Genomic DNA, 24115 nt, shown 5'->3' with positions numbered 1-24115 from the left:
ATACAAAGCTTTGTTTGTTTGTTGTAATATGTAAATGTAAAGTTGTTATTTTCGTGTTATTTCATGTTTGTTTGAAGTGATGTGTTCATCTGCAACATACCACAGAAAAATCTCTTCAAAACACAAGTCACCCCACAGACTACGAAACACAGCTGTTTTCAGTGCAGGCCTATTGACTGTGATAATATCAATAAAATAAGTTGTTTTGTAGAGATCAACATTTATTTCGGATCATTCTTATAATTAGGAACAGAGAAAGGATATTTGCAGGTCATTAATTGAAGTGACACAGAACGTTTCAAATTACACACAAAGATGACAAACTATATACAAGAACAGAAAACCAAGTTGTTAAACTATTTACAATGAACACTACTTTCCCACATCAAAGTCTGGCATGGCATGGATCCATAACTATGTGAGTGGTGATGTGATCACAGGCTCCCTTCCGGAGAATTGAAGAATGTGCTGAATTTCTCTCGCACTGCATAGGCATCCTTGCTGCCCCTGTTCCCTCCCATGTTCCTTATAATAGGCAACTTGTCTCCAGTTTGTTCTGCCTCGTCCTGCCATCTCCGGTTTTGCGATGGGTTGGTGAGGAAGTTGTGCAGGATGCACGAAGCCATCACTACAGTGTCCACATAGTCATGTGTCATCTGCAGCCTCGAGAGCAGCACCCTCCATCTCGTAGTAAGGATGCCAAAGGCACACTAAACTACCATTCGGGCAGAGGACAGTCGGTAATTGAAGTTTTCACGCCACCTTGGGAGACGATGACCCGGGAAAGGCCTCATAAGGTAAGTTTTCAAAGGAAATGCTGCATCTCCGACAATGACGTAGGGCATGGGACCCTGCACAGCTGAACCTGGTAAAGGGGTGTCTTTGGGCACATTCAGTGTTTTGGCCTCCGTGCTCCTGCCAAGACTTGAACAGGAGTACACCCCCCCCCCCCCCATCACTGGCCCGGCCAAAGTCTCCCACCTGGATTTAGGTGAACCTGTTGTCTGCGTCCACAAGTGCCAGAAGAACAATGGAGAATGTCTTCTTGGAATTGAAAAACACACTTCCAGAATTGGGAGGTGCTGTGATGGTGATGTGCTTCCCATCTATCGCACACCAAGCAGTTTGGAAATTTCCACTTGTCCCAAAATGTGGAAGCAATGGCTTTCCACTGGTCCTTAGTTGGTGGAGGAATGTGGGTTGCCATCATCCTTTTTTCAATGGCACTGCACGTCATGTGCACAGATGAGTCCACAGTACTTGCCCCTACACGGCATTGATAGGAAAGACTAGTAAAGCTTTCTCCTGCTGCAAGGTATCTGTGTCAGAAAGAAAAAGATGTCATTGTCAATATGAGTAATAATAATATAGTAGTAATAATATTACAACAAAGTGTAGTGTAGTAGTATTGATGAGATTATATTTTCTCCTCATAGGTGATGATTGCAAAAAAAGGTGGAAGGTCCTGAGAGATGCTTTTGTAAAGCATAAAAAACAAAAGCATCCTCCCAGTGGCTCTGCAGTTGGGACAGTCAAGGAATGGAAATACGAGGTAGAAATGTCATTTCTGCTACCTCATTTACATCCTAGAAGGTTAGTATGTACTTTAATGTCCTTGTTTTGGTTGTAGGTATACTGAATAACTTCTTAGCACAAAAACATTTCATTGTTTACATTATATGTACACACAGGTTGTTTATTACTTGTATAACGTTAAGTGTTACTTGATTATCACACTGACCTCTGTTACTATCATTTTAGCTCAAGATGTTCACTTCATACCAGTATCGGTATCGGCTCCGATACTGCCTAAAACACTGGTATCGGTATCGGGAAGTACTGGAGTTTATACACCGATCCGATACCACGTAATAAAGCCCTAAAGAAAATCTACGTTAAAGTAGTTTATTTATGTTATTTTTCCGTTATAAGTGATTGTCAAACTGCAGAATAAAAGAAGGTTCTGTGGCGATCATTGTTCATGTTTCAGAAAGAGTTTAACCTGAGCCAGACTAACAACAAAGATAGAAATAATTGTAGTATACAGCTGTTAAAACATAATAAAATATATGACGCACTGGTATCGGATCGGTATTCGGTATCGGCCGATACTCAAGTTCAGGTATCGGAATCGGTATCGGGAAGCAAAAAATGGTATCGGACCATCTCTAGATAGAACCGAAGGCTAGCATGAATTTAACTGGATCTTTGTCATTCTTGCTGCCCTCCGGAATGTTCACAATTTGCAGGTTCGACCTGCGTGATCTGTTTTCGATCCGATAATTCCTGATTTGCTACTTTCAACGTGTTTATAGTTGCTTCAGCAGTGTTCAAGCGCTCAAAGTTCTCCCCAGCTATAGCCTCCGTTGATGCTAGTCTGGTTTGGAACGAGTTGACGGTTTCTTGTATAGCATCCACAGCAGTCTGGAGTGGTTTTAGCGACCCTTGAATCAACGTGGAGATATCCTCTGTTAGAACAGACCTCTGCTTAGCTAGTTCAGTCACAAGTTGAGGCATGGATACAGTAGCTGTGTCTCATTCCGCATACTTCCATCAGTACACTGCTAATGTGCAGTGACCACTCACTGCTGTAGTGCCCACTTTCGATGGTTAGTATTGTCCCAAAATGAACACTCATGTTAAAACAATTACCAGAAATGACGAGCGGGATAAATGTGAATTTTCCAGCCCGCTTTCCTGTATGCAAATGAGGAGCGGCCGGCTCGGCTCGCCGCCTCTCAAAATCTGATGAAAATCTTTTAAACTGACCTTTGTCAATCCAAAATGAAGACAGATTCAGCAACAGAACTATTTTCGTAAAATATGAGATCGTATTCAGAACGAGACGCCATGACAGTTCAGTTTGAAATTCTCGAGCAGCCAGACCCACGTGACGCGTTCGTCCAATCAGCTGCCGGTCAAGGCTTTATAGTCAAGATGGCGCCTGTTTAGTGCGAGTAGGGCCCATCGTTCCACCGTTTTTAGGGGATCATCTGGGTACATTCGGTGCACTGACTTTTTGCGTTACACTATATACTTAAAACTAAGTGTTTTAGTGTGCAAGTAGGCGGTTTGAGACACAGCCAGTATCTTCCACCTTGCCACCAGCCCTGTCCTCCGCCATAGCTGAAAGTTTGCTAGTGTAGCAGTATGAGTTTCAGCTCATAACTACCGGCGCTCTATTGGCTAATCATAATGACGGAGCCCCGTATAAAAACAGCCAGTAGTCCTCCCACTACCTTTCTTGCTTGTTACTGACGGGAGCGCGCTACACTTCTTGTCATTTGTCGAGTTGTCTGCTGGGGCGTCAGGTAAGGTGATGGTTTGATTTTGTTACCGTCATTCGTTGCCGTTATTTTAATATGTATCGAACGTTTGTAGATCTTCGGTTGGCAGGTTCATCCTCCACCTCGCCGAGGGAATGCAGTTCATGCAAAGCGAGTAACGATAGCTGTCTGTGCACGTTGCATTCTCGGAGCTTCTTCCCTCCGGATCGACTCAAACTGCGGTAGGAGTTACCCTTTAGTTTTATTTGGTGTTAATTGTTATTCTGTGCCGGAGATACTTGTTAGCCGCCGAGCATCTCAACCACCAGCTGTTTGTTTTGCCTACACTCTGATTGAATACAGACTCTACTGTTTGTACTGCGGTCTGCCTTCGAGGTGCACGACCTGAACATTTGCTGCCGCAGCTGTGGAGGCTTGCTGTGGGGCCACTGAGTAACTGCTGTCCGGCCAATGATGTGTGGGCCATGGTTTTAAGTGTATGAATGTAGCGGAAGGGTTAGCCCCCTACATTCATTGAGTTGATTAAGTTGTTTATTTCCCTTTTTTGTTATTTTGTTTTCAATTTAGTTAAAAGTTACGTTTGTTGGTTTTCTTTTCTTTCCACTACTGAGTTTACTTTTTCCATTAGTAGATTTTGAGTTTCTTTTGTTCTGTTCTAATTGTTTTGTTCAAATTATGATTATAATTAGTATTATTATTATTGTTTTGATTCGATAAGTGTCTTCTTTCATTGTTTTGAATCGATATCCTGTGTTAAGTTTCTTTCAGTTTGCTCTTTTCATTTTCAATATTGATTTTGATTTTCCTATTGTTGAGGAGTGAACCCCCTCTAATCGTGTGTGTGTTTCCCTTTTTTCCCCCCCCATTTTTAGTTGCTGAGAGCTGAAGGTGGTGGTGTTGGTGTCCGGGTGGTGGTATCTCTTTCCTGCGTGCTGTGTGTCTCCCCGTTTTCATTTGCTGTGTTCACTGTTTTTGTTTGCGTGTTCACGGGTGACTTTCCCTGGGATCCCTTACCGTCCTCGTCCTCCACTGGTAAGCCTCAGCCCCAATTATTCCTCCCCCTTTTTGGTGTGAATGTGTTTTAAACTGATTGTTTTTAAATGTAGTGATTATTCTTGTAATAAAAATTTACAACTTTTTGAAAGTTGAACCTCATCTCTGGCGCCTTTGTAAAACTGACCTGTGTGTCCTTAAAAATTATACTGATAGCATTACAAGTAGTGAGTCAAACTAATTCTCTGGGCGAAATTCCCAGGGTGGCGTTGTCGGTGTTTGGTTTTGTCAACTCTCGTGCCGCCACACTAGCAAGACTAGCCTGCCATGCGTTGCCATGCCATTCTTGCCATGCCTTGCTGCGAGGATTTCGGTTTGCCACTCATTCCGGCAGTAACACAAAGCGTAGTAAATGTTATCTCGCAAATGTATGATCCCACAAAAACAAAAATTGAAAACAAGGGTGATCTTAAAACAATATAATTTCACAAGTTAACTGGGAGCTCTGTACTGCGTGTCTCACCCCCACAACGCCATACCGTAAATCCTCGATGGTTTTAATTCTGACAATGAATTGGCACAGGAGTTTAATACATCTCAAGGTTTGATTGCCTAGATTTTAATAGTGAAATTGTAAATCTGAAGACGAAAAACTATCCAGTTCAGGACCTATTCCCTTTGATGTTCTCTCTGTGGCCAAATCTTTTAAACAATCTAAAGCTAGGAAAAGCCCAGATTTTGATTTTATAAGTAGTCAACTGCTTTCATCCTGTGCAGAACAATTAGCCCCCATCTTTCACCATATCTTCCAGCTGTCACTTAACCAACATAGGGTGCCAAGGAGTTGGAAGTAGTCGATACTTATCCCTGTGGCCAAAAACAACTATCCCAAGGTTCTTAATAATTTTAGACCTGTGGCCCTGACTTCTATTGTAATGAAGTCCATCGGAAAAACTGATAAAAGAGATATTCTTACCTTAATTAATTAAGACTGCACATCTACTTGACCCTCTTCAGTTCTCATATAGGGCTGGCCGGGGAGTAGAAGATGCCACTGCCACTTTATTAAACCCTGTTTTAAAACCATGCCAAGCTGCTATTCGTTGACCTTTTGTCAGCTTTTAACATGATCCAGCCCCACATTTTAATTGATAAACTTATCAATAATTTTTGTTTGAACTTGAACTTGAATTTCAGTAGAAAATGGGAGGAGGGTCCAGCTGCGGCTTGGGCGTTCCCGTCATGACACAAGAACGCCCATTGGGCGTTCCTGGTAGCATTTCATCGACCAATCGCGAAGAGTTTCGCAAGGCATACTGGGTATGATGTCATTTCCCCTTCCATACTGGCAATTTTACCAGTATGTTTCCCGGGAGAAGAAGAAGAAGTAGTCAAGTGGTCATTCGATGAGAGATTATGTCAGTAAGTAGGCCATTGTTTATTTCGACAACATTGACTGGGAAGTATTCTCATTTATATCACTGATATAGCTGTCATGTCGTCTTAATCTTATATGGTATCCGAATCCGATATTAATAATCGCGACAAGCATGGTTCGGTAGCAGCTAATATCATGCTATCTCGTTTTAGCCATAGCAGCTAGCCAGAAGAAAGCAGCGTGTTAGACTGGTTGTAGCTAGAAGCTAGAGTTTGCAGCGAAGACTTTGTCAATTATTTAGTTATCTTTATTAGTTTTGGGAGTGTTTTGGTGGTGGTAGGTAACTTTGTGTAACATAGTCTTCTACAGGTACAGAATTTATAAACACACATTGTTTACTAATTTCGTTTTCACGTAGTTAGTTTTTTAACAGAGTTTTAGCTTTCTCACGTGAGGATTCCTTTGATTCAACGCAACAGGTAGTAGCTAATGCTAGGAGGGTGAGAAAAGTATGTTGAGCTTGGCTAATGTCTCTAATCTATAGCTACATCTGTCAATTTTGCCAAGCGACCACAAGCCCCAGGCCACAAGATGTTTTGAGCAAGGATGCCAATTTCTCCACTGCCCCTTTTGCCTACTTTATAAGAGTGACAACTCAAAAGTGGAAACACATTTACAGTCATATTTGACAGTGGTACAGCATGGAGGTATGTTTACTGATTGCTGATTCATTGGTTTGGAGTAATAACCTTTGTGTTGATGATATGAAGAAGGTGAGGACACTAACCGTGGTCAAGAAGGCACTTGTGTTTGGACCATTGTTATTAAAGCCTGCTTTGTTTTTTACCTTCCTTTCAGAGTTTGTGATGTATACCTACAAATGGGGCTGCAGAAAGGAGTCCCACTACCACTGCTGTGCTTGTATTCTAATGTTTCAAAGACACCAGCCAACTGTCAAGGAGGTCATTACAGCCGACCGTCATCTGGCATGTCAGCCAATAGAGATTGAAAGGAAGAATATTTGCTTGTTGTAAAGTCCTTCAGCAGCAATAGTGCACCCATCCATGTACAGAAGCGGCCGTAGGGGGGCAAGCCATCAAATTTGTTGTGAGCTGGATGCCTGTGTGCGCTGAGGTGATGCACTGAGGTGATGCACAGGAGTAATGTTTATATCCTTTGATTGTGCCCATCTGCAGTCCCTGCAATACTGCCCACCAAGTGGAAGAATTATTCAGATACTTTACTTAAGTAAAAGTACTAATGCCACACTGTAAAAATACTCTATTACAAGTAAAAGTCCTGCATTGAAAATGTTACTTAAGTAAAAGTATGTACGTATCATCAGGAAAATGTACTTAAGGTATTACATATAAAAGTACTCAATGCAGAAAAATCCTCACATTTAAGAAACTGGAAAAGATCCAAACAGTTCTGTTTAATGGCCTAATCATTTCAACTCTACTTGTAGGCCTATATATTGTGTAGTTAAATGTATAATAAAACATTGTATTTTATAAGCTAGATGTGTTTTGTGCGCAAACATCTTAATGTGTAAAGTAACTAGAAACTAAAGCTGTCAGATGAATGCAGTGAAGTAAAAAGTAAAATATTTCTCTCTGAAATGTAGCAGAGTAGAAGTAAAAAGTGGCATGAAAAGAAATGACTCAAGTAAAGTACAAGTACCTCAACATTTGTACTTAAATACAGTACTGGAGTAAATGTACTTTGTTACATTCCACCACTGGTTCTCTTTTATTACTCCTTTCTTTTGTTTTATTTGTGACACTGACATGTTTTATTTTTTAATCCCTTTCATTTTTGCATGCCAATAAATCTGTTTTATACTGTACATACTGTGCCTACAATGTTTAAAAGTAAATTGTTCAAGAGTAATTACTGTATTTTGTGTCTTTATTGAAAACATCCAAAGTGCCAGTGGGAAAAGTAAGTGAACCCTTGGAGTCAAATAGCCTACTTTTTGAGCCTTTATAAAGTGTGTCTGGTAAGTGGATTGGAACTGCACAATGTTCCAACTGTTATTTTAATCTATTCATTATTCAATTCAGGCTAATTCTTAGACACTGTATTGGTTTCGGACTGGATCTCCAAGAGTTCCTTTATTTGAAGCAACTCACTTATATCTAGGGCAGAGCCATTGAGAGAATTGTGTCCTCAACAACTCGTAGAAGATAATGAACATGTACTGCACAACCCCATTCTCATTAGATTTAGCTATCATGGAGCCTCCCTGAAATGTGTTGTAATATCAGTAAAGTAAATCAACCTAATCAAGCCGCTGCTGATGCTGGCTGTCGTCTGCCTATGCTTAAAGTTAGGACCGAGATTAGGGCTGGGACGGTTACCACATTACCGAAATACCGTGGATCTGAGATCGTCACCGTCATCACTGCAAAAAGACATTGGCCTGCACATGTGTGCACGTTGTGTCTAATGACATGGATTCATTGATTTTAATTACATGGATTATGTCTTACATGGATTCAAAAACAAAACTTATCATCCGTGTATTACGGTAGGAAAGGCAAAGACGTTTATCTGTTCTCAGCTGAGGTAGACACATTACTGTTACAGCTGCAGTGTTTACCATTGCACATTAGCCTAGCAGCTAACGGAGTTTCCTTCTGTTTATAGCTTTATCCCGATAAAATGGCACGGTTGAATTTCAGCCTGCATGCACGTTTCGTAGCCTAAATCAGAGCGGCTCATATTGGTAGAGGGAGCAACAAGTTAGCGGACTGCCGAGTTGCCCTCTGCTCAGCTGCTAGACGGGCTGCAACATGTTGTAAGGTGTAGCCAATGTTTTTCGGGGGTAACGCCATTCACTTTCCCAGCAGTATTGACAATAGATAAAGCCACCGTGTCTTGAGAAGTTCTAGTTTGTTGTTTTATTGTTCACTTTTCATCATCTTTACTAGCTCTTTTTCCTCTCTCTTTTCCTCACAGCGGCACTCATATGCTACTCTCCGTTACCGCTCACTCTCCTTGCGCAACCACACGGGCACTGACTTCACTCACTTACAGTTTTGCCAACTTAGCGACTTTTCAGACCCCCTTAGCGACTTTTTTTCAAAAAAGCGACTAGCGACAAATCTGGCGACCAGTATTGTCCAGCGAGCACGCGAGGTATTGTAGCCGTCTTCTGTTCTGTGACTGAGGAGCAGCGGAGCAGCCTCTCCCCTCTCTCCTCATGTGCAGCAGCACTGCGCACAGTGCGCAGGCAGGTAGAAGGGGAGGTGTAGGTAGGACAGACAGCAGGACGCAACGGGAGAAAGACGCCACTGAGCTGGCCTGGTCCTGGGCAAGCCAGCCTTCTTTGAGAATTCTTTATCGATCTTTTTCCCTCCCTTTTGTAGAATTTCATTTTTTACTTCAAAGATAGGCTACCTAAGTAATAATTATACGGTAAAATAAATTCCTGTATTGAATTTGTGATTATTTGGCTAAAGAGTTATATTTCTTTCTAGCTACCTTGCTGACACAACCACTAAGCTATATACAAATGATTGCGTAATGATGTCAGAAATATGCAAATGAGCGTATGATGTCATCTAGCGACTTTTAGCGACTTTTGGAGCTGGTGCTAGCGACTTTCATTGGAAAAGAGTTGGCAACACTGCTCACTTAAGGCCCCCTGCCATTCACTCGTACTTACGCTACTTTCGTAAGGGGGTTGCGGTATACCGCTCTACCGTGGGAATTTCTTGCTTTTTTTTTGCACACGTTGTATTTCTCACACGGAAAAACTATTTATAATATATTTAATATGCCGCAGCGCCCAAAATTTCTCTGCCTGCGCTGCTCTGGCAGGAATCAAGCGCGTCTCCCCTGGAGTTCTTAGTCGAGCCTGCCACTTATCAACCAATCAAAAAAAATAGGGTGGGAATGTCACTCTTGCCTGTCTTCAAAACTTGAGAGCCCTGGATCTGTGTTTTAAAGCCCATGTTGCAGGGTTTATTTTCTAATGAATTTGCGCAATTTGCTTGTTGGTAATAAACATTTAAACTGTTACCCAACAACATCAAATACAATGGATATCACAAAACGGAATAAAATACGAAAAAGTAGTACTATTTTACAGCGGTTTGCAATGATTCTCTTTTCCTCCACAATGCCTTGCATTACGTCACATTGGGGAGACGACAGACAAAAGCCAGGGCCCCGTCTCTGTTCATGGTCTCGGTCTGTGCCACTGGTGTTGCAAAATATGGCTTTTGGTCTCGACAGAGTCCATGTGTCTTTATTATGTGTATAATAATATTAATTATAATATTGGAGGGAAAGTGAAACATAGCTTGGACGGGGATGCTGTTTCGGCTTTTCACAAGTTTAGACAGCTAGCTACGCCGCCGTTTGCTAACGTTAGCGCAACAGCGTTAGCCTAGACTGCTAGCTAGGTAAATATTACGACTGCCTTCGGAGTTTCCTATATCTGCATCCACGTTGTCAACATAAGACATGTTGCGTTAGTGCTCCTTTTGTACCATAATTTTATTGAATGAAATGTTAAGCTTCGCTCCTACAAGATGGGTGGGTTTTTGTTACATACAAAGCTAACTGGCTATAGTTAGCCTGTATGTATGCTAGCGGAATTAGCTAACGTTGCGTAACCAGCCAGCAACTTCGGCAATCGGCAGTAGTTTCGGTGAGCTAACCACGACAGTATTGTCGCCCACAATCAACCTCTGCTGCTAAAAGCAGTCAACCTGCAGTGATGTTTGAAATGGAGAAACATGTGGATGTGTTAGCTGTCGTGGTTAGCTTGCCGAAACTACTGCCGAAGCTGCTGGCTGGCTATGCAACGTTAGCTAATTCCGCTAGCATACGCACAGGCTAACAACAGCCAGTTAGCTTTGTGTGTAACGTAACAAAAATCCACCCATCTCGTAGGAGCGAAGCGTAACATTTCATTCAATACAATTATGGTACAAAGGGAGCACTAACGCCACGTCTTATGTTGACAACGTGGATGCAGATATAGGAAACTCCGAAGGCAGTCGTAATATTTACCTAGCAGTCTAGGCTAACGCTGTTTTGCTAACGTTAGCAAAACGTCGGCGTAGCGTTAGCTAGCTGTCTAAACTTGTGAAAAGCCGAACAGCACCACCATCCAAGTAATAAATAAACACTAGGCAAATATGTTGTTACTGGAGCTAGTAGGCTACCATCAAAACATGAGATATCTACAAGTGGAACTGACTGGCAAGTTAGCCCATAGCTAGCATGATGCCTTCTATTTCTAGATCTAGCTAGATTACCAGTACTTATCTGAACTAACGACATGATCACCGTCACTAGATATAAAGAAAACCTTGACTTTCACTCGGTACTATTCACTGACAGTAAAAACACCTCTTCCTCATCCCAGTCAGTCACCATAGTTCTAGTACTAGGCTGAGGCACGTCTCCCCAACGTGACGTCATCACCGAATTGCGTTAAAAAACCCAATAATACCAAAAACGACAAAAACTGGCCTTTAACACTATTTATACTTGGAGACATTTTTAACAATGATATACATATGTTGAGTGCTTTATTAATTAATCAACAGTGGTGGTTAACCTGCAACATGGGCTTTAAACAAATTCACTCCTCTAACAAATACTGTATACGGAATGAATGTTTCCAATAGGGAAGCTATCTGCTCTATCAAATGAGATTACCGTATTTTCTGGACTACAAATCGCTCCGGAGTAGAAGTCGCATCAGTCTAAAAATGCGTCATGAAGAGGAAAAAAACATATATGTAGCACTGGACTATAAGTCGCATTAATTTAGAAATTTATTTCACAAAATCCAAGACCAAGAACAGACATTTAATCTGGAAAGGCAAGTTATTAAACTACACAATAGCACATAGAACAAGGGGCTGAATACGGTAGGTGTCCGGTATGTTAACGTAATGTAACTGCACTGTTAACGAGCCTCTCCCAGCAGCACGTTGTTCAAGCACCCATCTGTGGACTCGTTCCTCCAGCTCTGGCCATCTGGATTTCAGCGCGCGACTAGCTTTCTTTGTTTTCTTCATTGCAGTAAGACTAACCTTTTCGCCAGTCCCTCACAAGTTTCTCACTCACTCCAAACTTTCGTTCTGCTGCTCGATTACCGTTTTCGGCTGCGTATTTTACTACCTGCAGTCGCCTGCAGTTTCTTTTCTTTCTCAGTTGTCTTTAGGAGCAGCATATAGTTGTCACAAGCCTAGAGCGCCTCTCGCGGCTGTAGACGGTAATGTTTTCAGCATGAAATAACATATAAAAACATGTTAAATTATATATATTTTCATATATAAGTCGCACCTGACTATAAGTCGCAGGACCAGGCAAAGTATGAAAAAAAGTGCGACTTATAGTCTGGAAAATACGGTACATTTGTGTGTGTGTGTGTGTGTGTGTGTGTGTTGTTGGTTAGAATAACACTGGTAACACTTACGGTAAGGGTACATGAATTATCATGAATTCATGCATGAATTAATTGATGTAGGCCTATGTATTATTATGCATTATGTAATTAATGATTAATGTGTTACTGCATTCCTTAATATCCCATAAATCATCAGGAATTGACGTGTTCATAGTCTGTCATTCGTGACCTCATACATGAACAACACAACTAAAGCATTAGTGATATGAATTATTAAGCATCATAATTATTTTTCTGCAAAACAATGTGGTCATCACTGCGCAAATTCTGATTTGAACACAACTTGTGCATAATGATGTACCCACCTTACCTAATGCTTTAGTTGATGTGTTGTTCATGCATGAGGTCATGAATGAGAGGCTGTGATCTCATGTCAATTCCTGATGATTCATAAGATATAGAGGAATGAAGTAAAGCACAAATCATGAATTAATTAATGCATGAATTCATAATTCATGTACCCTTACCCGTAAAGTGTTACCATAACTTTAGTTCAAGCCTGTGGCAGCAGTTCCAAATAATTTGTTTAGTGCCATGCAATGAAAAATACCTTTTCACAAAGTTTTTCACAAGTTCAGTGGGTCCATTTTCCAAAAGAATGCTTTAATTCTGAAAAATAAAGTTGGTCCCACACGAAACTCACTCAATGTCTTTTAATATTATTTCTTAGCTATGTAGGCTACATACCAAGAACATTCATTAATATTAACTGAGATACCCCATTATGTTGTGAGCAGTAGGCCTACGTGTGCTGTTGGCAAAATTGTGTCTAATCTGTCTGTGTCTATGTCTGACTTAGGATGGCACATGTTCACGTTAAAAAGCGTGTGCGTGCACGAGCACTATGGTCACGCGCAAAGTGTCCCGGTTTTAGTTCCAGGAAATCTGGTCACCCTACGTTTGAATGAATTGATCAGTGAGCACATTTGTCCTAATTGTGCTGGATCTGGGTTGCAACTTACAATCGACCCACAGGATCACGGATTTTGTAGCAGTTTGTTGCTCAAGTGCAGTGTGTGTGTGAAGGTGACAAGTACTGCAGAAGTGTCTTCACATCCACGCGTCTTCAGGAGGAGTCGAGCAATGACGTCGTCTTTGATGTGAATGTCCGAATGGTGCTTTTAGTGTACGAGTTAGGATTGTGGTATGCAGCACTCAAAAAGATCAGCAAGGTGTTGGGGATTCCTGGCCTGCATCTTAAAACTTACCAGAGACATGACAAGACAGTGACAGGACAGGTACAGTGGGGAGAACAAGTATTTGATACACTGCCGATTTTGCAGGTTTTCCCACTTACACAGCATGTAGAAGTCTGTAATTTTTATCATAGGTACTCTTCAACTGTGAGTGACGGAATCTGAAACACAAATCACATTGTATGACTTTTAAGTAATTCATTTGCATTTTATTGCATGACAGAAGTATTTGATACATCAGAAAAGCAGAACTTAATATTTGGTACAGAAACCTTTGTTTGCAATTACAAAGATCATACGTTTCCTGTAGTTCTTGACCAGGTTTGCACACACTGCAGCACAGGATTTTGGCCCACTCCTCCATACAGACCTTCTCCAGATCCTTCAGGTTTCGGGGCTGTCGCTGTGCAATACGGACTTTCAGATTTTCTATTGGGTTCAGGTCTGGAGACTGGCTGGGCCACTCCAGGACCTTGAGATGCTTCTTACAGAGCCACTCCTTAGTTGCCCTGGCTGTGTGTTTCGGGTCATTGTCATGCTGGAAGACCCAGCCACGACCCATCTTCAATGCTCTTACTGAGGGAAGGAGGTTGTTGGCCAAGATGGCCCCATCCATCCTCCCCTCAATACGGTTCAGTCGTCCTGTCCCCTTTGCAGAAAAGTATCCCCAAAGAATGATGTTTCCATCTCCATGCTTCACAGTTGGGATGGTGTTCTTGGGGTTGTACTCATCCTTCTTCTTCCTCCAAACACGGCGAGTGGAGTTTAGACCAAAAAGCTCTATTTTTGTCTCACCAGACCACATGACTTTCCTCCAATCCTCCTCTGGATCATCCAGATGGTCATTGGCAAACTTCAGACGGGCCTGGACATGCGCTGGCTTGAGCAGGGGGACCTTGTGTGCGCATTTTAATCCATGACGTCGTAGTGTGTTACTAATGGTTTTCTTTGAGACTGTGTCCCAGCTCTCTTCAGGTCATTGACCAGGTCCTGCCGTGTAGTTCTGGGCTGATCCCTCACCTTCCCCATGATCATTGATGCCCCACGAGGTGAGATCTTGCATTGAGCCCCAGACCGAGGGAGATTGACCGTCATCTTGAACTTCTTCCATTTTCTAATAATTGCGCCAACAGTTGTTGCCTTCTCACCAAGCTGCTTGCCTATTGTCCTGTAGCCCATCCCAGCCTTGTGCAGGTCTACAATTGTATCCCTGATGTCCTTACATGGCTCTCTGGTCTTGGCCATTGTGGAGAGGTTGGAGTCTGTTTGATTGAGTGTGTGGACAGGTGTCTTTTATACAGGTAACAAGTTCAAACAGGTGCAGTTAATACAGGTAATGAGTGGAGAACAGAAGGGCTTCTTAAAGAAAAACTAACAGGTCTGTGAGAGCCGGAATTCTTACTGGTTGGTAGGTGATCCAATACTTATGTCATGCAATAAAATGCAAATTAATTATTTAAAAATCATACAATGTGATTTTCTGGATTTTTGTCTCACAGTTGAAGTGTACCTATGATAAAAATTACAGAAATCTACATGCTTTGTAAGTAGGAAAACCTGCAAAATCGGCAGTGTATCAAATACTTGTTCTCCCCACTGTATGTAAAGTCTTCAATAATTAAGAGTAGCTTATCAGAAACTAATTGCCATTGATTTTCAGCCCAGTCTCATGGCAGTTCTGAAATGGTTACATTATTGAATCTATTGATTCGTGAACAGGACACGATTATGTTTTTTTGTGTGGTGAGCACGAATTTTAATTTAATGTATTTAAATGGGAAGCATATTTCGTAATCACAGGACAACTACGGTAGGGAGTAGTATGCATACCTGCAAACTAGTCGCTTTTCGGCAAATTCGCTGTTTTGAATGGGAAAAATGTCATCCACGTGAATCGTGTAGAACCAAAGAGTTTTTATTTGGGGGCGGGGGGTGGGGGGGGTCCGAGACCCGGTGCTAATACGGCTTATCGACCGTTCTCTACCGGACCGAATAGCAACACAGATTTTGGTGCCTTATTTAAGTTCCACTTAAATGCCTATGCTTCTCTCTGATGCTTCGAAAACGGACATTAGAGGGAACTGAAACATCGCCGCACGGGACGCTAGTCAACACTACACCTGACTGCAGCTAACGTTATCCTACCGTTAGCTAGCAGCTAGAGTAAACACGGTTAAAATGCTGACAGCTAAACGGTGTTAAAGTGTGTCTGTATTTTACTGGAGAGGATTCCAACAATCTGTAGCTGCTGTTGTCTGAAAAACAACACAGATGTTGCATTCACTTGAAATTCGCCATGCCAGCCTCGTGCTGCATTCAAAGTTGTTGTAAAATACCCTTTTCCCATCCAGTGGCTGTTTTTGTTGTTTAACAGGAATGTACTGGTGAAATAAGTTATTGTTATTCCATTTTTAATAAATCATTTAATTTTGACCCTGTGGCCTTAGCAATACACAAGCCATTCTTTAATGTCGCTGACTGTTGTTTTGGGCTCCTTTTTTTTTCATAGATCAACTTTTTATTGTTTTATATTTTTGAACAGCCAAATACAATTGAACAAGATGCTCATTTTTTTAAATATATATATATATATATATATATATATATATATATATATATATATATATATATATATATATATAAGTATCGTTTTAGCACCAGGAAAATGTTTTCTTTTTATTTTCTTCTCGGGGGGGAAAATAATGTGTCACTTTTTTCAGCTCTTCTGAGTTTGCAGGAGTATGAAAAGCAGAAAATCCGCGCAGGGAGGTTGGTCAGGGTGGTGTTTGGGTCAAACACTACAGGTATGGCGAGTGGATAGTGCCAAGGATAATCTAACGAAGGAGACTGTCGTGTGAGTCTAACGTGTGGATTGACTACACCGTCGCCAGTGTACATCATAGTTGATAAGTGCGCCGCCACACCTAAGTGTCGTCGCCAGACATTGATTGAACATTGGCGCCATCTACTGGATCATTTACACTAGTGTTTATTAGCTTCATAGATCTGTTTACATATAACTTTATGTATGTATGTGTATATGTATGCATGTATACACTTTATTATATACAACTTATATCTGTACATAGTAGTCAAACGTTCATGTTTAACGTTACCTTGTTCATCTTTGTTTTTAGCCGTAACGTTATGTCTGTCAAAGCCAGACTCAAACTCCCTTCTGTTTACACTTACTTGGCCAATAAAGCAGTTTCTGATAAACAATATGAAATATACTGTAAGTTCTTTATTTATTAAGTATATTTGCAGATACCCCCAATTAAAAACAAATCCAATTTGAGTCAAAGGCACCAAGATCTCAATGCATGGGCTGGCACTATCTAGTTGGCAATAACCCAGCAAAGCTATGAAGACCAGCCAAATCACTGACTTATTTATTCTGTAATGGGTAAATCACTCAAGCACCTTCATATTTGTTTTAACGTTAATAGTTGATTTGTTCGTATTTTTTTGAGTGAATTGACGTTCATTTTGGGTAACAAGTGGACACAACTGTCACTAAGGCCAGCAAGCTCCCCAGCTATATAAGCTGTTATTTTTATCATATATCTTGTGACTATACCTTCGTTAAGGTCGTAAGGCGTGAGACAGTTGATGATTGTTGTTGATTTTGGTTAAATATGCCGAATTGCTATTTTATTTATGATTGTTGTTCCGACGGCTTAGCTAAGGTAGCTAATGCTGGCGGCATCTGTCTCTTGTTGCCATGGAGACATTCCGAGTGTTCATTCAGCAGTTTTATATATGTTTTATAAGCATCATATATTATTAGCCACACATTATGAGTAACACATAAGCACCAGAAAGTAAGCAAAAAAACACTAACAAAATGTGAATCTAAACAATGAGAATATACTGTAGCCTACTCTAGTTATCAATATTAGGGGAAAAGTCACACTGACGACCTACAGTCAGATGTCTTTAAATAGTTAAGGCGTGTGTTTCACACATTTGTAAGGCGACTGTCAGTACCTGATCCGTACCGCCTGTAATATCCGTTCTGCGCATGCGCATAATTACATAGTAGAAAACTAACAATGTACCACGCATGCGTTGAAACACTTTACGACCAAACATCACAACTTTTTTATTAAATCTTTATTATACAATAGTCATAGCTACAAACAATCAAGACTTGTCACTGATCCAAAACCGTGTAGCGACGTCGTTGTTTATGTTAATGTTTTTACTTTTAATACTTCGTCTTGACTAATAACCATAGACTGTCTATTATTAATGCGATGAAGTGTAAACGTACATAAGTACGGGAAGGATGACAGCGCTTCCAGCCACCACTGCTGTATACCACTATAGTAGCTACATGCTAACGGCAGTAAACGTGTCATCTTAGCTGGCAATGTTGTTAAATTCTCCCCAATTCCGGGTCACATTCCTGCTGAAACATGTCCAATTGTGTAGTGTTTGGTTCAGAAGCCTTTATCTGCGACTTTAGAAAATGCTGCTTCGTTCCACTATAATCTAACGTTAGCATACTCATAGCTAACTATTGTAACTGCATGCTAACACGACATAGAGGAGCATATATAACTAGCTATATATGTAAAAATCACCAATTAAGACTTCTAAACCAAATACTAAACAAATACAAATACAGTAAAGTGACCGGAATTTGGGCTGAAATGTCCAGCACTGAGCTACAAAATAGTTTGCTAGGAGTTAGCTGGTCTCTCACAGAGATCTCATTTGTAGCCCTGTTTTTACCTGATACTTTCATAGAAGTACAAACACATGAAGTACAGTTATACACATGCTTAAACTTTATTTAAAGCATGATTAACCTGAAGCAGGACGGAGTCATGATTTAAAACACCAAAGCAAGGCTTCTAGCTCAGGCTAGCTAGTGTTACCAAATTACCTTCAAAGTTGCAAAGAAATGATGAAAGCCTTTGAAGCCTTTATTTAATTTGCTACATGGTGTTTGTACTGGATGGCCGGACGACGCTCCGTATGTCATTAACAGATAGTTTAGGCAACTCCAGCAAACACCTTGTAAACTTCATCTCTGCTATCATAACGGTCTACTGTCACTGTCTAATGTTTTCTTCTGGTAACCAGAACCTGTGAAGTTTGCCGGTTTTAGCGCAAGCGTAGAACTGATCAGGCAGTGTCGTAAAACATGTTGAGTTTCTGCGCATGCGCTGAATTATGCACATGCGCAGAGCGGATTTTACAGGCGGTACGGATCGGGTACTGACAGCGACGTATGTCAGTAGTTTAGATGTCTTTAGTAGGCGTAAATTTGATGGGAATTCTAACATACGCCGTCGCCATGTCGCCGTCGGAAAATGTTTCTGACTTGCACTCGCCGCCTACTCGCCGCTGGTCTCTCGTCTGCAATCCTGAGACATTGCAGCAAATGTTGTCGCCGGCGTGTGGAGTTTAATTTCCCCGTTGTGGTGTTTAATTTCCCCGTTGTTGCGTCCCCCAGAGCAGCCCTGTGTCATGGCAGTTCGTGAAAGGATAACGTTCGAAAATCGTGACCTGTACACAAAATAAACGAGAAAATCGTGACCTGTACACAAATCAATAAATCTAAATAACGTGACCATTTCACGGACTGGCATGAGACCGGGTTGTGATTTGCTTTGCATTCAGAGGTCCAGAAAGTACAACTTCTATCACCACTTATTTCTTCCAACCAGCCAGCTGATTCTAGCACAACCCAATAATTTATATTTGTTTGAATTCATGTTTGCTTTCACTTTTTTGTCCACATAGCATTACTTGCATCTTTGTATGAGGATACAATAATACACAGAGAAATAAAGTGGCATTTCATTCAGTATTTTGTGCTGGTCAGTTTTACTTTTACCGTACATATTCTCTTTGAGCTGGCAAAACTAAGGTGGATATGAAAATAATGCAGCCTAAGCAAATAGTACCTTCTCAGGAGATTTAAAAGTGAGGGTGCAAAAACAAAACAAAAAAAAAACAGCTGGACCTACACTTACACAATGCACAACACAGACAACAAAGTATTCTGTTCTGTTTTTGTCCTCTGTTGTAAGTCACTTTGTACATAATCATCTAGGCTACTAAATAAACCATAACCATTCTATTTCGTACAAATGTTCCAAGTCTTATAAGCTATTTCTAGGACTGTAAGCATACGATTGGCTCCAAAGGTATTGGTATATGTAAGTTGCTTTGGATAAAAGCGTCTGCAAAAAAAAAACATAACCATAACCAAAAGCATCAGCTAAATAAATACAAATAAACATAAACATACTGTATGTAACTCTTTGCTAAAGTGAGTGATCCTTTATGACCTGGCTGCTCTACGATGGCCCTGAAGTGCAAATCACAACAGCAAATAGAAAAACGCAACAGCAAATCATAAAACACAACAGCAAATAGGAAAACACGACAGCAAATATGAAAACACTTCAACAAATCATAAAACACAACTGCAAATATGAAAACACAAAGGCAAATAGGAAAATACGACAGCAAATAGGAAAACACAACAGCAAATATGAAAACACGACAGCAAATATGAAAACACGACAGCAAACATGAAAACACGACAGCAAACAGGAAAACACGACAGCAAATATGAAAACACTTCAACAAATATGAAAACACAACGGCATTAACTTCTAGTGGAAAAGGTAGGGCCTATCTAGTAGAGGATGGACCCTCCTGATTGGACAGACGGACTGTCTGTCTTTTAACAGGAAGGAGAGGTGAAAAACACGGAAAAGCGCCTACTTTTAACAGAGAGACAGTCCGTCTGTCCTTTCAGGAGGCTCCGTCCTCTGCTAGATAGGCCCTACCTTTTCCGGTAGAAGTTAATGCCGTTTTGTTTTCGTATTTGCTGTCGTGTTTTCATGTTTGCTGTCGTGTTTTCTTATTTGCCGTCGTGTTTTCTTATTTGCCGTCGTGTTTTCCTATTTGCCGTCGTGTTTTCATATTTGCCGTCGTGTTTTCTTATTTGCTGTTGTGTTTTCCTATTTGCCAGGTCTGTGCCTCAACATCAGCTGCGCTACTGAGATGCTGTCAGATGGGGACAGTGCAGCATTCAAGGAGGTGGCTCAACCCATACCCTGGGCATGAAATGGTCAAGCTTGAACGCATAAATCACGCTCACAAGCTCATGGGCACAGCGCTTAGGAAACGAGTGCTGAGCGTAAGTTAGGGGGCAAAGGTCAGGGTAAGCTCACTGCCAAGAAATGCAAAGCCTTGCAGAATTATTACAGGGGGGCTATTCTAAATAACCTAGGGTCACTGGATCAAATGAAGGCAGAAATATGGGCAGGTCTCCTCCACTCCATGTCTAGTGATGAAAATCCCACACACACTAGGTGTAATCCATCCTGGTGTTGGTACAGGAGAGCAGAGGAGAATGGAGAAAAGCCAGAGAGTCATAGGCTTCACACAGGAAACCTTTTATTACGGAAGGTTGGTCAGAAGCTCATCCCTGTGCATCACCGGGTGTCCAGTGACAGCCGGCTCAAGCGCATGCAGCATGGAGGCACTCAGAATGCCAACGAATGCCTCAACTCTGTCATATGGGCCTGATGTCCAAAAATGGGTTGAGGCTGCAGCCAGTATGGCTATTTCTACATTTAATGAGGGTGCCTCTGCCATGCTGGCTGTGATGGAGAAATTGTGACTTCAGAGCACAGTCGTGACTGTCAATACAATGAAGGATGACGACATGGTTAGTATCTCAAAAGCCAATAGTGTCCATTCCGCCAGTGCAAAGTGGAGCCGTAAACGTGTAAGCACAGCCAAAAAAGTGAAGACACCAGCAGTAGATGGAGGAGGGCTCTATATATATGGTGCTGGCATGGATATGTAGACTGTAAACTAACTTGGGGGAACTAGGCTGTGTAATGGTTGTGTTCTGTCAGAGCCGATCAAAGTTTGTGATGTAATGGTCTTCAGTTGAAGGCCATGTTGACGTTGATGTGTTGTTTTGGATGTTATGATCAGTGATGGATGAAGCAATAATGAGTTTTGGATGTTAAACAGTGTGATACATGGATCTTACTTGTTCCTAAAGGCATATTTTGTCTGTAATGCATGGCTTTCAATAGAAATTTGTGGAATTTGGCCATAAAAATCTTTAAAAGCCGTTTTCTCAAAATTAGTTTTTTTCTCACACTCTGAGCAAAGAATCTCCACTTCTGTAGCACTTACATACACCAAACTTTACAGTTGCATTCCTAAGCATATTTTGAAGGTTTTTACAGAGGGAGTTGTTGATATATCATTCTTGGCCTGATTTATATGACATTTTATGCCTAAAAATAGGGCGGAAATCCATTTTTTAAGGCTATTGGCAGTATTTTCTGATTTACTGGGTAACAAAAGGTGATATTCATAATCCCCTCTGTAAATGTCTTTTAATTTAATATATCAACAAAATGAAAAAATAATTTTGAACCTTGTTTGTTTTCAATGGTCAGATTCTTTGCTTCAAAATATATGCAAATTAGCGCATATTTAATTACAGAAAACTTGCCATACATTTTTTTATCCAATTCATGTGAGTAATCAACTGGTTTCATGGTGATATCTGTAAGTTAAAAGTTTTGCCCTATTCACCTGTAGTGTCTCGCCTTAAGCACAACATTCTCAGCAGAGGGCACACTCGCTCTATGTATTAACTAGGGCATCAGTAGCTAACACCAGCAGAGTAACTTTACAGTAGAAGAAACCATCAGTACATGATGAGTGAAATGTTTAATGCGCGTGACAGAGTGCTTCTAACTTCAACTGTATTTTAATATTTCCAACAGGTAAACTAACTGAAAAAAAACCTGCTAATAGACAAAAGTAGTACATTTACTGACACAAGTAAAGCTAATTGCAAACTATGCTCTGCTTAATTGTCAAAATGAGGGGCAAAAACGAGCTCCTTCAACACTAGCAACTTGATAAAACATCTTAAGAGCCAACACAAAACCAAGGTTAAAGAGTTTGCTAATGCTAGCAGCGGGACACAGCAACAACCAACTTTGGACATTGCACTTGACGACCAGCCATTGTCAGTTGTGAACACTGGGTTTCGACATCTTCTCAGTGTACTGGAGCCGAGATATGAGATTCCCTGCCGTCGCCACATCACAGAAACTGTTACCAAAGCTGCACGAATTCGTGATGTGCCATTTGGATTGTTTGGACTAGTAGTGTCAGCCCAATGTCTCCCATCAGCTTAACTGCACAGTGGATCAATGAGGATTTTAATCATGCAAAACAGTTTTTGGGTTTGCACACTAGTCGAGCCATAGCAGGTGCATTTGATGAAATGCTACAGACATGGGGCATTCCTAAAAGTTCTGTTCACGTTGTGCTTCGGGATAATGCCAAAAACATGATAAAAGCTATGAGTGATGCAGGATTCCCCAGCCTGTCGCGCGCGCACACACCCTCCAGCTGGCTCAGAAAAGTGTGGCTAATGCAGCGGCTGTAAGACGTAAAAATAGTTGGACATTTTAAACATTATGCCTTAGCCTACTTCCGCCTGGAAGATATTCATGGGTACCAAAGATGTTACTTCCGACATGCCTGCCGCCATATTTGTGTCTGACACAGTAATAGAGCTGTGCTACAGATACACAAGTTTTTCAATACAGTCATGGCAATAGTGAATCTAAATGAGACAGAGAGATGTCAATATTCGGAAAAGACATCAGTAATTGGTTGTGATCCATATTTGTGAACTCCAAGTCAGTGTCATTGTTGGAGGATGGCTGTATTCCAGCACTTAAAACTTCATTTATGCACTTAACCTATCCAAGCTGTCCGACCAGTTTAGACACTCCCTGCATTTTTCATTGATGATGGAAACTCAGCTTACAATCAAACTGCTGTTGGTTCTACTTGAGAAACACGAACACCATTACTATATGTAAATCTTTCTAAAATCAAAAGAGAAATTCTACGGAATATTTTAAATAGACATTTTGAATAAGCCAATCAGCACCAAGAAACCTTTCTACTGCCCAGTTGAGCAGCAACATAGCACACATGATCAAAATGATCCTGAGTATCAAACATTTAAAGAATGCTCTGGTAGGATTCTCACCTGCTGAACTCACTTCAGTTTAACATAGACACTTTCCACCTTTGTTTGTCGAGGAAACACTGGGAAAAGAAGCTGCTCATTTCTTCCTTGTCAGTCCTGGTGTCTGTTTGCATTTCATCTGAGGATGCGTGATACCCTTATAACTTCAGTGTCCCAGTCTACATCAGAGTGATGTCAAAAACAAACTATCAAATCACAGAAACCTAGTCACTGTCAGAGAAATCACACATCATGTGATTAAGTTGTACTATTCAACATCTAATACAATAAAAAGCTTTTAAAACCTCTTCTTCAAACATGTTTGTCCCTGTAAAGACTCTCCCTTTGTTATTTAAGGTGTTATAAAGATAAAGTACATTATTATTATCAGTTCTAATAGTGCTGCTACTACAAAATACTGCTTCTGGTGATATGAGTAAAATAACAGCTGCTAGGACTAAAAACTAATCAGAGGTTAGGGTCCAGTTGTAGTTTAGATAGTGTGTTTTTCTGTGAGTACCCTTAAACACACACACCTCAGGCCTATCACACGCTGACTCATTTCTGTATTGTATTCAGTATTCATTATTCATTATTTTCGGTTGAAACTGTAAGACTGGATTTTTACAGTCACAGGTAATATTGTAATTTAATGTTGTTCACACATTAAATAAGACATAACATTAAGCAATATTGCATTTGAGGGAGTGCAGTAGTACTAAAAATCATTACGGTTGTAATTAGGTCATTAGGCTGTAGAAATTAAGT

At 40.8% G+C, this 24115-nt stretch overlaps 1 pseudogene; it reads right to left on the bottom strand.

The window, feature by feature from the left end:
- Positions 1–259: 259 nt before the first annotated feature.
- LOC144524868 (uncharacterized) lies at positions 260–20922 on the bottom strand (annotated as a pseudogene).
- Between the last annotated feature and the right edge of the window lie 3193 nt (positions 20923–24115).

The sequence above is a fragment of the Sander vitreus genome, chromosome 10 (assembly GCF_031162955.1).
Source record: "Sander vitreus isolate 19-12246 chromosome 10, sanVit1, whole genome shotgun sequence".
Taxonomy (NCBI): domain Eukaryota; kingdom Metazoa; phylum Chordata; class Actinopteri; order Perciformes; family Percidae; genus Sander; species Sander vitreus.
Note: the sequence above shows the minus strand (reverse complement) of the source record. Positions and strands in the feature narration are given on the sequence as shown.